Here is a 13,533-nt window from a genome sequence, read left to right as displayed (position 1 = left end):
AGACCTTTGAGATCATCCGGTCAAATCCTTCATTTTAAAGACAAGGACAGAGAATGGACTTGAGGACATGGGGAGGGGGAAGGGTAGGCTGGGACCAAGTGAGAGAGTGCCATGGACGTATATACACTACCCAATGTAAGATAGATAGCTAGTGGGAAGCAGTTGCATAGCACAGGGAGATCAGCTTGGTGCTTTGTGACCACCTAGAGGGGTGGCATAGGGAGGGTGGGAGGGAGGGAGACGCAAGGGAGAGGGGATATGGGGATATATGTATACGCATAGCTGATTCACTTTGTTATACAGCAGCAACTAACACACCACTGTGAGGGAATTATACTCCAATAAAGATGTTAAAAAAATAAAAATAAAAGACAAGGACACTGAGGCTGAGACGGTAGTAAACTGTGTGTGAGGCCCTGTGACTTCTCGATGCAGGGACAGGGCGGGACCCAGGCTCCAGGGTCCAGGCCAGTCTCCTCTGTATTCTCCAGGACACGCCGGGAGTTTCCGCTCCTCCCTGCACCGCTGCTGCAGAACACCTCCTGGCTCCCAGATCGGAGCCCACACACTTCACGCTCAGCTTGGCGGTGCTGACAGTGCAGCCACATATCTTATTTCTTCGCTTTATTTATTTAGACCCAGCCTTGTTGTAGAAGGACATAGCGCTGCTTGTAAAGTTGCAAACAACAGAGCAAGGTAAAACAAATATAAAACAAGTGAGAAAGATGAGGCAAAAGAATAAGTAGGTCTGTTGAGCATCTAGCCGTTCAATGGGCATGATTGGCACTGAGTCCTGTGCCCATGGCTCCCCTACCCGGCGCCTTGGCGGGGTTTTCTCCCTGGCTGGCTTTAGAGCTTCTCCCCTCCTTTGTGATCAAGATGCCCTTGAAGGTCACTTTGAGTGACTGGGGAGTTGTCTGCGGTGGGTCATGTTTGCAGGATGTGACACAGAGGTGCTGGTGGCAGTGACAGGGTGGCTGTCGGGTTGCCATTGCTCTCTTAAGAGCAGGCAAGGGAGGAGAACTAGTTGGTACATGAAACCTTCAAAGCCTTAGTGCTGTCCAGAATCGGTGGCCTTCTGGGTCCCTTTGTTACATATGCCCCTGAAGGGTGAGAGATGGATGCTGCGTGTAGCTGACATTCAGAGCCGTTGCCCTGGCTTTTCCCCTCTCCCCGCTCATTCTTTGTCCCTTTTGTACCGTTTTGACCTCTGCTCGGTCTCCAATCTGTTGGTTCTGTGAGGCCAACTCCCTCACTGGCCTGACTTCTTCATTCAAGGCACCTAGGCATCCTCACCGCTCTCAGGACCTCTGGTTTCTCCCAAAGACAGCGCTTGGTCTGAGTATCCCCTGGGTCAGGTGCTCTGACTCCCTGGGCCTCATCCCAACCCACCCCTGGTTTGTGTGGCCTCTGCGGTCCTTCCAAGATTCTCCCGCTGCAAAATGAATCACAGCTACCCCCACAGGGAATCCCAGTACTCACAATTCCTCTCACCCCTAGGAATGCTTGAAAATGTGCATTTTGAGGCTGTCATATCATCAGTTGGATCAGAGGCGCTAAACCCTCTGCAGTGCATGGGATGGTTCCACCCAGGGAAGAATTATCCCACCAAAAATGCCAGGTGCGGGACTTCGCCGGTGGCACAGTGGTTAAGAATCCACCTGCCAAAGCAGGGGACACAGGTTCAAGCCCTGGTCCAGGAAGATCCCACATGCCGCGGAGCAACTAAGCCAGTGTGCCACAACTACTGAGCCTGCGCTCTAGAGCCCACAAGCCACAACTACTGAGCCCTCGTGCCACAGCTAATGAAGTCGACTTGCCTAGAGCCTGTGCTCTGCAGCAAGAGAAGCCACCGCAATGAGAAGCCCGCGCACCGCAACGAAGAGTAGCCCCCGCTCGCCGCAACTAGAGAAAACCCATGCGCAGCAGCAGAGACCCAACACAGCCAAAAATTTTTTAAATAAATAAGTAAATTAATTAAAAAAAAAAAGCCAGGTGCATCCCTGCTGATAAACACTGATAAGAACCCAGAGAAGCCTAAATATTTGCAATTGTACAGTAGCATCAGAGCAGCCACACTGCAGATTTCTTGGTTTGTGCCCAAGAGTTTAGTGGGAGGAAATCACTAAATTATTTTTATCTACACAGTGCGGTTAGAAAGCATTACATTCTGAAAGGTCAGGCTATGCTGGGAATTGTTTATTTCGTTAGGCCGAAGGCCCACGGTTGGCTCAAGCTGTGTCCCTGCTCAGGTCATGTGCTGGCCTGCATCTGGGACCTGCTAACTTCTTGGCTTAGATGGGCACCCAGAGCCAGCGCGAGCTCTGTGAGCTGCCAGTGCAGCCTGTCACGTGGGTGCAGTCAGAGCACCCCAAGCCCCCAAGGGGAGGCCAGTGGCTGGCCCAGCATCAGGGAGTGGGACCTAGCTGCATTGGGAAAATCTCTCCAGAGATTTTATTCTGTAACAGGCAAAGGAGTCGAGCGCTCAGAATTAAGTAGTCTATTGCCGCTTATAAAAACCCACTATCATTCCCTTAGGCTTCAAAAATGATTTTGGAGCCCACTGGCTAAAACAAGTAATTAAGGTTAGCTAGCCCTCAGCCCTCTGGAAACTGCTGGCCTGCTGACCCCTGCGTTTTCTTGTGCTTTCCTGTGAGTTGGCTAATTATTTCCTGATTTATCCATTCACTGTCTAACACGCTTTGAGTGCCTGCTGTGCGCCAGCACTAAGGCAAGGCCCCTGACTTCGGCTCTTGCTGGCGCAGAGGAAGAGAGAGGCGGGGTCCATCGGTGGCTCCAGAGCCATGTGCTCGGTGTGTGCAGTGTGCCTGGGAGCACTGAGAAGGGACTCCTGCAGAGGTGCAGGGTGACAGGCTGCTCCTTGGTGTCCCAAATGTGGCCATGTTTGAACTGGGTCTTGAAAAATAACAAAGAGTTAGCCAAGGTGAAGAACAAAAGGGCGGACAAGCATTCCAGGGAGAGAAGGCTGTGCACCAGCTCCCAGAGGCAGAAAACAAAGGCTCTCAGTCGTCCAGGGTGGGGGGATGGGGAGGGGATCGGATGAGCGGAGGGCCTGGGGCCCTGGAGGCCAGCAGAGCTGTGGTAGATTCTCCCGCAGCTCAGAGACACGAGAGGCCATTAGACATCCCTCAGTGCCACGTGTCAATCCAAATAAAAGCAGAAGAGCCAGAAAGCTGGTTCATATATTCCAACATCCATCCAGCTTTCCTCCCAGAAAAAACTTTTGATAAAATGAGGTGAGGGCTTCCCTGGTGGCGTAGTGGTTAAGAATCCGCCTGCCAATGCAGGGGACACGGGTTTGAGCCCTGGTCGGGGAAGATCCCACATGCCACGGAGCAACTAAGCCCCTGTGCCACAGCTACTGAGCCTGCACCCTAGAGCCCGCGAGCCACAACTACTGAAGCCCACGCGCCTAGAGCCCGTGCTCTACGACAAGAGAAGCCACTGCAACGAGAAGCCCGCGCAGCACAACGAAGAGTAGCCCCTGCTCGCCACAACTAGAGAAAGCCCGTGCACAGCAATGAAGACGCAATGCAGCCAAAAATGAAAACCAATTAATTTAAAAAAATAATAATAAGGTGAAGTGCCAAAAAGATGTGTGTTCAATAGCATGACATAAAGTAAGCAGAGTAAGAGTAGTTTAAAAAAAAAAAAGAAAAGGAAAAAGGAAAAAAAGGGGAGTGGGGGGAAGAAGAAAGAAAAGAAAGGAAAAGAAAAGAATCCCTGCAAAACTGAGTGATGGCCAACTCTGGGTAGCAGCGCATGCTTGGGTCTGGCTTCATTAATTTAAGTTTTAGCCTCTCTGGTCTTTGATTGCCTCATCTGAACGTGAGGATGATAATACCAATCTCATCACGTTTCAGTGAGGATTAAACAAGGTAATCCCAGTGGTTTTTATACCAGTTTATCTATTGCCTTTTAAGGTACTATCTTAATCCGGGGCAAGCAATGGATTATGATTTTTGAGGGTCAGTTGCCATCAGTAGAGTAACGAACAATCGCGGCTTACAGTTAATGAAATCGATTCTAGAAGTAACAGAATTCCTACTCGTTTATCCATTCACTGGACAAATACCCATCACACGCTTTTTATGGGCAGGCACTGTGTGGGGCTAAGGGCTAGAGTAGTGAACAAGACAGACCTGGTGTTCCCTTTCAGGAAGCTCATAACCTGGCAGAGAGGACCAGGTGTTCAGGGATCCTGTGCTGAAATCTACCTGTGTTAGCCTCCCCGAGAGGCATGTTTGTTGGGACTGACCTGAGCTGGTTTGACCGTGCACAACTCTTGGCTCTTTTTGGTAGAAAACAGTCGCCCCTGTAGAAGGTTGAGGTGGTGAGACTTAGCTTCTACCCCACAGCCTAGCCACCAGGCGGTAACGAATGAGAGTGTTAGACTGAAGTCTGCCGCAGGTACAGGCATTTATCACACAAATGTTTTTCAGGTAGGGAGAAAACAGTCCACTCAACCTATTTGGTGAACTTGATGAAATCCCAGCCCTCTCTCCATCGAGTTGTTCCAACCATACCTTATAGAAAAGGTTCGCTCAAGGCAGCTGCAGCAATATTCCAGAGACAGGACTGTTTCCCTGAGTCAGCACCATGCTGTCATCAACCCTCCTAATGTGACAGCTGCACACAGGGCAGCCTCGAGTGCCCTGTTTATACAAGGGTCGGGAGGTCGCTAAAGACTTTTTGCCATAGGGGATCGGATGAGCGGAGGGCCTGGGGCCCTGGAGGCCAGCAGAGCTGTGGTAGATTCTCCCGCAGCTCAGAGACACGAGAGGCCATTAGACATCCCTCAGTGCCACGTGTCAATCCAAATAAAAGCAGAAGAGCCAGAAAGCTGGTTCATATATTCCAACATCCATCCAGCTTTCCTCCCAGAAAAAACTTTTGATAAAATGAGGTGAGGGCTTCCCTGGTGGCGTAGTGGTTAAGAATCCGCCTGCCAATGCAGGGGACACGGGTTTGAGCCCTGGTCGGGGAAGATCCCACATGCCACGGAGCAACTAAGCCCCTGTGCCACAGCTACTGAGCCTGCACCCTAGAGCCCGCGAGCCACAACTACTGAAGCCCACGCGCCTAGAGCCCGTGCTCTACGACAAGAGAAGCCACTGCAACGAGAAGCCCGCGCAGCACAACGAAGAGTAGCCCCTGCTCGCCACAACTAGAGAAAGCCCGTGCACAGCAATGAAGACGCAATGCAGCCAAAAATGAAAACCAATTAATTTAAAAAAATAATAATAAGGTGAAGTGCCAAAAAGATGTGTGTTCAATAGCATGACATAAAGTAAGCAGAGTAAGAGTAGTTTAAAAAAAAAAAAGAAAAGGAAAAAGGAAAAAAAGGGGAGTGGGGGGAAGAAGAAAGAAAAGAAAGGAAAAGAAAAGAATCCCTGCAAAACTGAGTGATGGCCAACTCTGGGTAGCAGCGCATGCTTGGGTCTGGCTTCATTAATTTAAGTTTTAGCCTCTCTGGTCTTTGATTTCCTCATCTGAACGTGAGGATGATAATACCAATCTCATCACGTTTCAGTGAGGATTAAACAAGGTAATCCCAGTGGTTTTTATACCAGTTTATCTATTGCCTTTTAAGGTACTATCTTAATCCGGGGCAAGCAATGGATTATGATTTTTGAGGGTCAGTTGCCATCAGTAGAGTAACGAACAATCGCGGCTTACAGTTAATGAAATCGATTCTAGAAGTAACAGAATTCCTACTCGTTTATCCATTCACTGGACAAATACCCATCACACGCTTTTTATGGGCAGGCACTGTGTGGGGCTAAGGGCTAGAGTAGTGAACAAGACAGACCTGGTGTTCCCTTTCAGGAAGCTCATAACCTGGCAGAGAGGACCAGGTGTTCAGGGATCCTGTGCTGAAATCTACCTGTGTTAGCCTCCCCGAGAGGCATGTTTGTTGGGACTGACCTGAGCTGGTTTGACCGTGCACAACTCTTGGCTCTTTTTGGTAGAAAACAGTCGCCCCTGTAGAAGGTTGAGGTGGTGAGACTTAGCTTCTACCCCACAGCCTAGCCACCAGGCGGTAACGAATGAGAGTGTTAGACTGAAGTCTGCCGCAGGTACAGGCATTTATCACACAAATGTTTTTCAGGTAGGGAGAAAACAGTCCACTCAACCTATTTGGTGAACTTGATGAAATCCCAGCCCTCTCTCCATCGAGTTGTTCCAACCATACCTTATAGAAAAGGTTCGCTCAAGGCAGCTGCAGCAATATTCCAGAGACAGGACTGTTTCCCTGAGTCAGCACCATGCTGTCATCAACCCTCCTAATGTGACAGCTGCACACAGGGCAGCCTCGAGTGCCCTGTTTATACAAGGGTCGGGAGGTCGCTAAAGACTTTTTGCCAGGCTACATGCATTGAACACCCTTAATTTTGCCAGTAAGAACCCATTTCTAGCATTCGTTTTACTAAGTCACAGGTTTCACCAACAAAAGCCCATTTTTTATGTTCAGAACGTTTATTCAAATAGCCAAAGGACTTAAAGTAGCCAGTGTTGGAGTGTGACCTTCTCGGGTTAATAGCAGCTGCCGAATCCAGGCTTTGTATTCTTCATAGCATGTGAGCTGATCACCCCTAGAGGTACAGCCTAGACCAACTGGTTCATACACAATAAAACACCAGCTACATTCACGTACTCTTATTTTCTCTTGTATTTATTTATTTACACACTCAAGTGCTTTAAGGTAAATTAGACGTGTAACCATGTTCCATTTCTCTCTCCTATTCAAAAGGTATGATGGGGGGCGCAAGTGGGGGAGAGGGCCGGATTATATCTAAAGTGACCGTAAGTCCTGGTTTGCCTGGGAGAGTCACAATTTGTACCTGATGCTCTGGGGCCCATGCTTAAATGCACTGCTTTTTACTTTCAAAAGTGTCCAGTTAGGATAATAGCTATATCGTTACTCTGCTTATAGAGAGAATGCAATGGCAACAAACATGGAAGACAAACTCAGGAGAACTGGGTTTGAAGCCTGTCTCTAATAGGGTGGCCTTGGGCAAACTGCCCCTTGATAAATCTTATTTTCCTCCTTTGTCAACTGAGAATAACACACTTGCTTGCCCTCCTTCCTAGTCATTTTTGGGGGCAATATCCCTTGGATGTGAATACACTATGAAGGTGAATGTTATCCCTTGGATGTGAATACACTTTGTAGAGAGAACACAAGTTAGGGATTGTTCCTGTTAAATCCAGCGTCGGTTTATGCCTTGAATTGACTCTGGCTTAGAAGAAAACTAGCTTCAGAATCCAGAGGGCGTCAGCTCTTTCCTTGTCTTCCTGGAGAATGGAGATACCAGTAGCCTGCTTCTGCCAGAGAGGTAACTAGCAGAGCCATCTGCTTGGGGATTTACATTTCCCCTTAATTCCATCAGGGAAGAGAACATGACCCTTAAAAGTAAAACCACAAGCCTTTCCTTTGCCTTCATATGCATTAATGTGAAAGATTTCCAATAAAGACTCAACTTACCCCTCTATATATGAGTAGAACTCTTTCAAAAGTTTGAGGAGACGTCATAACTAGTGAGAGGCGAGTGTGAAAGCTCAGCTTGTGTGTGCTGCCCTGTGGATGGATTCATGGATGTAGCCAGTGTTCCCATGGGAACAGTCACGAGGTGAGAATGGGGTGGGGTGCCCCAAACAGAAGTACTGTTTTGCATAATAATGTAGAATTTTACTTCTTCAAAGTGAAATTGCTTTTTTTTCTTATTATAAAACTAATGCATTGTAAAAACTGCCAACATTTCAGGAAATAAAAAAAAGTATTTCCATGTAAAACTTTCCAGTCTTTTTTCTATGTGTATGTGTTTGTCTATGTGTCGTACATGTGTATCTGTATGCATATATTTTATATTTTAAAAAATAAAAGTGGAATCCTATTATAGACATTGCCTTGAAATCCACTTTTTTTTTCCGTCTACAATTATTGTGGACACATTTCAGTAAATATAGATCTATATCATCATTTTTATAGCTTCCCAGCATTCCAGTAGTTTATTTAACCAGTGCCTGATTGCTTGTTATCTGAGTTTCTTTAAGGGCACAGTATCTACCCCCTTTGCCGTAATTTTTTAAAATCAATATATCTACCCCCTACACACACACACACACACACACACACACACACACACATACACACACATACCCCACTTCAAAATTCCACCAGGAGACGTTTCATATACATATTAATTTGCATTTAGGTGAGAAGACTCCTTAGAGCTGAAGTATACTCTAGGAGGAGCTGTAAATTACAGGGCAAAGGGCAGCTCAGAGTCCAAATGGAAATACTGCATTGTTACAAACTGCCTGAAGTAGGGTCAGTTACTTTAGGTAATACTTCCTGATACACTGGAACCCAGAGCTGGTCATTCACGAAGCTACATTGCTGCCAGGAGCCTCTGTCATTCAATAGCCCTTCCAGCCTGAGGCTCAGTCATCAGAATACTCCTTTCAAAGGAGAAACACTCACGTTCACACACGGGCCTTTACACATGGCGCATCCAGTAACACCTCAGTGTCAGGAACTCCGCCACTGAGCAGAGCTCTTGGGAGCCCCACCAGGAGCTCTGAGCACATAAGAACACCCAGCCCTGCGAGGCATCCATGGGGCACCCCGCAGGCTTTCATGGAGCGATATTTTACACTTAGTTTAGATGTAATACTGGGAAGCTGGATGGTCTGATTTCCAGGTTTGGCAAATTAGAGCTCTGCGGACTAGGACTGTGGAGGCAGGCCCTGACAAAATAAAAGTGGCGCCAGATGCAGAGGAAAAAGTAAAAGGCCGAAAGTGGGAACGCTGAAGCCCTTTTTGTGCAGGGACAAAAGCCCCGTGTACTGTCTCGGTGTTTGTACGCCACAGGTGCCGCTCGTGATGGTGGGGCCATCTCTTCAGAGATCCCTGACCAACATTTTAAACCGTGGAATAAACAAGAAGAGAAAACGTTCGGGTGGTTTTCACTTAGTAAAGATAAATCTTACCTTTTGGAATTTTTGTCCCATACATATGTGCATACTAGGTTGCTGCCGTGTAAAATTCATTTCTTAAGATGGATCAGGGTCAAAAAGTTTGAAAGCTATGGTAGACCCTGATATCACCATTTTGCAGCAAAGTATAGAAACCAATGCCCTTAACAGTGACCTTGAGTTATCAAAAAAAAAAAAAAAAAAGATGAAATGATGTTCAAAGGATACCATTTAAGAGGACAAAGTACAAGAGAATGAAGATCTTTGGAAAGATTCCTGTTACAAAGTGGCTACAATTTTTTTGAAGATTTAGTATTTTTAATCTTAAGTGGAAAGCCTTTCTACCTTCTCCCTAACTTGAACCACAGTACAACTTTTAAAAATACCAACTTTGACTGTGGGGGAAAAAAAGGAACCTGAAAAAATAATAATAAGATAAAACATTGTACTTTAAAAAAATCAATTAATGAAAACAAAATGAATTAAAATACCAAATTTTATACATACTTAACAAAAAGATATTCACCTTCCAGGTGTACCTAATAAGGTATACATCTCTCTTGATGGTTCACATTAAGTAGAACTTCATTCATTCAAAACGTATATTTAAAACATATAGCAAGCCTTCCATGCTCTGGCTAGGCATTGGATTACAAAGATAAGTGAGACTCACAATGGGCCCTCAAGGAAACGTGAGGTCCATTGGTTCAGACTGTAGTCAACCCACATTTACTGACCTTCAATATAAACTCATTTTTCTAATTGTGGTGCAGTACCAGCTAAGGCTGGTTGAAACTGGCTCTCTCCTGAAGAATCTAGGGTCTGTGGCCCCATATGTACAAAACTGTCCCCATGGCTTTGGTCATGAGTCCACATTACAAAGGATTAGTCCAAAAGCCAATTCCAGGTACGATCAGGCAGCCTGGTCCAGTCCCTATGAACCCAGGTAACAGGGCAAGAGTGAAGAGTGTCCAGCTGAGCCACAGGTCCTGACCTGGAAGTCTGCAGGGCAACATAAGGGGTAAAGTCGGGTCTGGAGCCAATGGCAGCCACAGCTATTGCCATGCTTACCTTGCTTCTCTGTCTCCTGACAGCTCAGGCCTCCGTCCTTTTTTTGACCAGCTCTCCACATATCCAGGCCATGTTTTTAAGACCATACTGGGTCCTGCCCAGGTTCCTTCTCTGTATATGTACTCTGATGCAGTGCCGTTCCCTGGAGGGGCATCTAAATGCCCAGAGCGTGGGCAGGGGACCCCAGCTTTGTCTCCATCACTCTGCCGTCCTCCGGGCTGGATGTACTGTACCCACTAGCCTTCATCCGTGAGCAGAGTGCCGTTTGTCTGGCCTGTGATAGAACTACCTTTGTTCAGCACACCGGTACCAGCTACAACAACAAATTAATGCTAATATTCCGTATGCCTCTGTTAGCCCACTATCACTAATTTTACTGATTTGGAGGCCATGCCTCTCAGATTTTCAGGAGTTCTGATTTTAAATAGCCTCTCCTGTCTTCCCTAAATATGTCAGTGCTTGTCAAACCGTTTGTCCTACTTTAAAAAAAAAAAAAGATCTCTGTGCTCAGAGGAGTCACAAGGTACATGGAAGTATTCTCCTCACTTTGTGTCTTGTAAGCAAGTGAGTTTTCCTGCTGAGACTGTTCTGATTTACCCAGGCCCTGTATTCTTTTCAGGCAGCATGGATGCAAATGTCCTGTGATTACCAAAACAACTTCAGATAAACCGGTGGGAGGTGCCACCTGTGCACTGCATCTAATCACAGAGCTTCTCCCGCCAACAGAGGCACATGGATTTGATGAGTCTTCATGACCTAGGCTGCTTTAGTGACATTCAACATGAAGTCCACCTTGGCATCCAGCTTCCCTGGCCTTTGGTCCTATGTTTTGTTGTGCTGTGTTTTCAGGGAGAAAGAAGGGGGAGAGGTAGGTTCATAAAGTGGCAGCAAAACATTCTAGAACTTTCTGATCATCCCCTCCTGACGTCTCCCGTCCTGCAGTCCACATTTGGCATCTCTGGTCATGACCCTGAGTGCTTGGGTTCCTGACAAACGTCCCCATTCACTCCTACGAACCCCGCAGCAAACTCGCTACCATATCTCCTCAGAGGAAATGCCCCAGACCTACAATGAGCCCGCTCATGGGTATCATAGAATACTAATGTCACCCTCTATCAAGCTGGCAGTGTGTCCACTTGGCACAGGCAAGGAACATAACAGTGACAGCCTTCATTTGGTCCATTATTTTCATCAGCCTCTGTAACAAAAGAACCCAGCAAAAGCATAACTTTGAAACACGTTGGAGAAACAATGTAGCCAGATAACTTCCACATGCGAGACAGCACACCTTGGAGATGCAGGCTATGTAACATACAGCTTGGCAGGCCTGCTGGGGCGTCCGCTCTGGCTGCTTAGACTGGGATTAGATGAGGAGCCAGGGATTAGCACGTGGGTGAACTAATCAAATCAAAGGAAGACAGAGTGCAAACTGGGTGGAGGTGTTTGCTTTGCATTGAAATAATAGCTCGGAAGTGCAGAAGGCCGGAGCTCTCCCCACAGTGTGGAGAGGAAACCTCCTTGTTTAGGGAGTTGCAATCTGTGAACTGAAAAACCATGAAGACGGAGTTTTGAGAAAATCAAGGGAGGTGATGTGCTTTTATACTAAAACAACTTTACTGGCCTTTTCAGCTCTATCATTATGTGTTCTGGAAATATGATAAAGGCAAGCAAGGGGGACTGGGTCAGGAGTTAGGAGACCTGACGCTGTTGATGATTTGCAGTGTGGCCTTGGATATGATTTGTAGCCTCTCCAAAATCTCAGTTTACTTGTCTGTGAAAATGGGAATAATAAAGCCCACTACTTTTAAAATGCTTTGCAGACAATAAAGCACCACACCAGCACAGTCACCGTTTGTGGGGCTGAGACCAAGGCTTCTCTGAGCCTCCGTTTTCCTCCTTTGTTAAATAGGGATAATCATAGCTGCCCTCTCTCATCTCCTAGGATGTTTCCGAGAATCAAATAATATAATGCGCAGGGAGGAGACATGTAAGCCATGGAGTTCTAAGTGAGAGGCCTGGCTTACAAAATTCTGGGGTCGCTTTAAGAAGTCAGTTGTTGGGGCTTCCCTGGTGGCGCAGTGGTTAGGAGTCCGCCTGCCCCGATGCAGGGGACACGGGTTCGTGCCCTGGTCTGGGAAGATCCCACATGCCGTGGAGCGGCTGGGCCCGTGAGCCATGGCCGCTGAGCCTGCGCGTCCGGAGCCTGTGCTCCGCAACAGGAGAGGCCACAACAGTGAGAGGCCCGAGTACCGCAAAAAAAAAAAAAAAAAAAAAAAAGAAGTCAGTTGTCAATCCAGGGGCGGGGGCTGGTGTGAGTCTTACTTTGTCCCACCCGACCATTCCCTCCTTCTTCTCTCCCCCTCCCCCAACATCTTTCTCCCCTTCGCCTTCCTTTGTCTGGGAGGCTGCAAGCTGCCTGTGCTCTTCTCTCTTGATCCGTCAGGCAACTGCTGGCTTTCACTCCCGAGCGGCACCGTTTCAGATCCCAGTGAAACCATGTCTGCATACAGTTTGTAAGAAAATGTAGGTTCCTTCGGAAGGAAAGGGGCAGCTGCTGTGTGGGTTCATATCCACCACATTGCACTGGTGACCCCCGGAACCAGAGGAACGACATTTACTCTCCAGAACAAACATGAACCTGGCCTGTGGTTACAATGGTTTTTATAAACAACCTGTTTCTACCTACTCATTACTTTCCCCTAAACCTCTGGAGTGGGGAAGGGGCAACATTTTATTCAAATCAGAGATAGATGATAGATAGATAGATAGATAGATAGGAAGAAGGGGGTGGGGCAGAGGTTAGATTTGAATCCATTCAGCAATTAAAAATTTCTCACTCTTACATTCGCAGCCCAATTCTCTTGGAATTCACTTTTCTCAAATGCTCAGATAATTCTAAAATTTCATCTGGTCAATTGTCTTGGTCCAAATGAGATAGTGCTTAATGCATTCTGGGAAAGAAATGAAAAACTTTGTTAAATACGTGATTTAAGTGTTCCTTTTTATTTTATTTTGCCAAATGAAAATACTCGATTCACTGTTACCTGTAAGAGAACACAGATTACAGTCTGGATGAGGGAGGAAGGTTGGCCACAGCAGCCCTAATCTCAAAGAGGAAAGGGAAACCTTTCTCAGGACCAGGTCAGAGAAGCCCAGGGACGCTATCCCTCCATTTGTTTCTTATGTGCCTCAATCATTTGCTTCCTGTGTGGCTCAGTGGCCTCGCTGCACGGAGCAGGGAACTTGGAAGTCCCTTTCCGTGTCTCAAAACTGCATTCGGCACGCCCCTTTTTTTCTCCTATGGGATTTACCAACATCCAAGTTCCAATGCTTCTGCGATCACCCCAGACGTGTACCAAGGCCTCAACATTTGCAAAATCTGAGTCAACCTCTAAGTAAAAGATGCTTCAAGGAAGCACCCAGTTCCGTCTGCTAATAACCGCAGTTCGTTATCTGACA

General features: G+C 46.9%; 1 protein-coding gene across 11 annotated transcripts in view; it reads left to right on the top strand.

Moving 5' to 3' along the window:
- ATXN7L1 (ataxin 7 like 1) overlaps window positions 1-13,533 on the top strand; it is a 243,812-nt gene that overhangs the window by 156,074 nt on the left and 74,205 nt on the right. The window lies entirely within an intron of this gene.

This window comes from Neophocaena asiaeorientalis, unplaced genomic scaffold, assembly GCF_003031525.2.
Source record: "Neophocaena asiaeorientalis asiaeorientalis breed wild unplaced genomic scaffold, Neophocaena_asiaeorientalis_V1.1 scaffold508, whole genome shotgun sequence".
In the NCBI taxonomy this organism is placed as follows: domain Eukaryota; kingdom Metazoa; phylum Chordata; class Mammalia; order Artiodactyla; family Phocoenidae; genus Neophocaena; species Neophocaena asiaeorientalis.
This window is presented reverse-complemented; position numbering and strand designations above follow the sequence as displayed.